This window comes from Ranitomeya imitator, chromosome 1, assembly GCF_032444005.1.
Source record: "Ranitomeya imitator isolate aRanImi1 chromosome 1, aRanImi1.pri, whole genome shotgun sequence".
NCBI classification, from domain to species: Eukaryota; Metazoa; Chordata; class Amphibia; order Anura; family Dendrobatidae; genus Ranitomeya; species Ranitomeya imitator.
Genome location: NC_091282.1, coordinates 75,664,537 through 75,668,410, shown reverse-complemented (window position 1 = coordinate 75,668,410; position 3,874 = coordinate 75,664,537). Strand labels below are relative to the sequence as shown.

General features: G+C 40.7%; 1 non-coding gene across 1 annotated transcript; it reads left to right on the top strand.

The window, feature by feature from the left end:
• The first annotated feature begins 585 nt into the window (after nucleotides 1-585).
• Nucleotides 586-755, top strand: LOC138660426 (U1 spliceosomal RNA). The gene has a single exon (XR_011317839.1). It is a non-coding gene; the product is annotated as a U1 spliceosomal RNA (small nuclear RNA).
• The last annotated feature ends 3,119 nt before the right edge of the window (nucleotides 756-3,874 follow it).

The window sequence follows — 3,874 nt, the reverse complement described above, 5'->3', positions numbered from 1 at the left end:
TGGCTTTTTGTTATAGGGATCAGCAATCGGCAGAAGTATGCAACTTGGATGGCACAAGAATGTTTGCCAACATGAGCTTTTCTGAATAGGAGAGGGATAAGGGTTCAAGAATTTTGTCCAAGGGAGGGATGTAAGGATCTAGAGACAATACAGCACATTTTATGGGACTGTTCTTATGTTAAAGTTTTTACCATTTTATCCCAGTTTTTTTATTGCTCTTGTTGGGTTCCATTGCTTTGATTTCAGAAGGATATTAACAGGTCAAGATTTTAATCACTTGGAAAGGAGACGGATGAGTTGGATTATTTTTGCCATATATAAGGAAGTTTTGTGGGATTCCCGGAACCTGGTCATTTTTAAAAAAGGTGTGTCTCTCTCCACTGAACTGTAAGAAAATGTTTCTGGACAGGTTGTTTTATGTTTATATATTAGATAAGAAGAGACTCGGTGAAACAACAGCAGAAGCACTTTGGAGGTACTCTCAGTGGAACGGTTACTGTAAGTAAGATTTTGATTCTTCTTCGGTGATTGGGATTGTTTTTTGTTTGTAGGAGAATTTTTCCACATGATGATCAGGAAACTTGTTAATTGAACGAGCAGATGATGCATGAGAGTTCCAATCTGAGGAAAAAGGTTCTCCCAGGGTGAGGCTCATCCATTGCACTTCGGGTGTGCTGACCCCTGCGATTTCCCCAAATGCGGGAAACTTGACTGCATAATTTGTGGTAGTGGGGGACTGTTTGCGCTTTCCCCTGATTTTCTATGGTCAAAGACAGAAAACAAAGATGCTCTGCTGAGCCGAAGCAATACTTTGGAGAAGCTCAAAGCAGGAGATGTGGCATTTGGCTCCCCTTTGTGGGGGAAGAATGTTACCTTCCCTGTGTGGCCGCTGCTGGTTTGTTTGTTTCTTAGTCTGTTAGAGATTGATTGTTGTTGCCTTTGAAGAAAGGAAAAGGGAATATCCAGCACGTCCATCCAGTGTAAGTAAAATATCCAAAATTTATTGAAGCATTTAAAAAAAACAATATTAAAAAAGAGAGAGGGAGACTCTCTGCCTGACGCGTTTCTGGCGCACCACGGCGCCCTTAGTCATAGGAACTAATACCATATAGATGAACAGGTTTATATATAGCAAGGAACCAATCACAGACATAGCAATCAATTACATTGAGAAAAGCTGCAGCTCCGTTTTTGGGAGCCCATGGAAAATGGGAGTAATTGAATGTTCACTTTATCCTTTAAATATGACATGACTGAAATGCTCAATAAAGCACAGAGATTGGGGGTTATCAGCAATAAGATTTACAAATGGCTACTGCCTGAACATTCAATTACTCCCATTTTCCATGGGCTCCCAAAAACGCATAAAAACGTTTTTCCCCCACCGTTACGACCTATAATTTCTGGGATGGGTTTCCTTAATGAAAACCTGAGTCATCTGATTGATGAGTATCTCCAACCTTTGATCCCAAGAATTCCAGGGTACCTTAAAGACACTTCAACAGTTTTAAAGGTTTTTGATACTTTTCAATGGTGTCATAATTATTATTTTGTAACTTGGGATGTCACATTTATATTCATGCATTCCCCATTCTTTGGCTATGACAGCAATTGAACATCATCTAAGCAAGTATAGTAGCTATTCAGATTCATTGAAATTGTTCATTCTTGTGTCTCTACATTGTTTACTAAAGCATAATTTTTTTATGTTTCAAAATGAGTACTTCATCCAGACCATGGGTGCTCCTATGGGGTCTAAATTCTCCCCATCTTTAGCCGTTTTATTTATGGCATGGTGGGAAGAAACCTACATATTCACAGATGATAATCCATTTCTCCCATACCTTAATTGGTATGGGAGATTTGTGGATGATATTCTGCTAATTTGGCAAGGGGGTGTGACTAAGTTTTCTGATTTCATGCTCTATTTGAATAATAACAAGTGTAACCTGCGTTTCACCAGCGGCATTCCATTGGACGAGGTTTCATTTTTGGATGTGCTCCTTACAGGCAGCAATACAACACATAGGGTTAATACTTCTCTTTATAGAAAAGACCATTCTGGAAACACAATCCTGATGTCTTCAAGCGCACACCCTCGACATACCATTCATGCCATTCCTAGGGGTGAGCTCACGAGAGCGAGAAGAATTTGCTTTAGTGAGGAAAGTTTCCACAAGGAAAGTCATCTTATTTCTGATAGATTATTTGATAGGGGGATATAAACAATCTAATATAAGACATGCATTCAGACATGTTTCCAAAATTCCACGTGCTGATTTATTGTATTCTGACAGTGAAAATGCAAGTGCCGCTCCTGAAACGCAGATTACTTTTTCTACCGCTTATAGCAGTCAGTACAATAAAATTAAACAGATAATTCTTAAATATCTCCCTGTAGTCAATCAGGACAAATCTTTATGCACAATTCTTCAGAATGGATGCAGAGTAGTGGCCAGGAGAGGTTGCACACTGGGGAATATTTTGTCTCCCAGTATGGTGCCTCAAAACAAAACTCCCACATCATGGCTATCAATAAAAGGTTTTTTTAAATGTTCTGGTAACAGATGTAATGTCTGCCAATTTGCAGCCAACAGAAGAACTACTTTTTCCTCGAATCACAATGTTACTTATAATATAAAATCATTTATTAATAGTGATTCTGACCACGTCATATACTGCATAAAATGTAAGGCTCGCAACATTTGTTATATAGGTTACACCACAAGGAAAATCAAAAAAAGAATCTCAGAACACATAGCAAATATAAATAACAATAATTCAGGCTATTCTGGGGCTACGAAACACTTTATTTCTGTACATAAAGGAGACCGATCAGATTTTTCAGTTTTTGGCATAGAAAGGGTTAGTCAGTCACCTAGAGGTGGAGATTGGAAGAAACAATTAGTAGCACTGCGGGAAGCCTTTTGGATTCTGACTTTAGACACTAAACATCCACACGGTATGAATTACAGGAATTACCTTTTTTACATATATTGAACTAACAGAGATCTTGCGACAATTTAAAGTATATATTTTATGCAATTTCAGTGTATTTGAAATAGGAGAAAAAAATCTTGTGTGTTTAGCTGCAGCTTTTCTCAATGTAATTGATTGCTATGTCTGTGATTGGTTCCTTGCTATATATAAACACCTGTTCATCTATATGGTATTAGTTCCTATGACTAAGGGCGCCAGAAACGCGTCAGGCAGAGAGAGTCTCCCTCTCTCTTTTTTTAATATTGTTTTTTTTAAAATGCTTCAATAAATTTTGGATATTTTACTTACACTGGATGGACGTGCTGGATATTCCCTTTTCCTTTCTTCTACTTCAGCTGAAATTACCAGCAGGTACAGCACCCACCAGCTATATTCATTTGCAACGGTTTACAGATGCATATCTCGGCGTGTCAAGCTCCTAACTTTTCCTCTCCCCCCCTCCTCTTTTCTTGAATGTTCATGTTGTTGCCTTTGCTTGGCACTTTGGCCCTTTTTGGCCCCCTGGCTGGTAGGGATTGATCAGCTCATTTACATCTCTTTGACTTGGTGACCACATGGCTTGCTCTGCTTGTCTGCAGGTGCAGGCGTCGAGGAGCAGGAAGCCTCCTCCTGGGCAGGCAGGCTCAAGGGAGGGCACCTGCGGCATTCCCCATCTCGCAGCCTCTGGGCTGGTGTGCAGCTATCTGTGGTTTGGTCGCCTAGCGCCTCCCACTCGAGGAGCCTCCCTGCAGTCTACGCCCAAGGCCACCACCCCCTGTCTTTTGGGCACGAGACTCCACGATGTTGGGGAGCTGCGTTGGAGGGGCGCTTGTTGGGCTGGCGGGCCCCCAACTCATACTTACCTGGCAGGGGAGATACCATTCTCAGCCTGCAG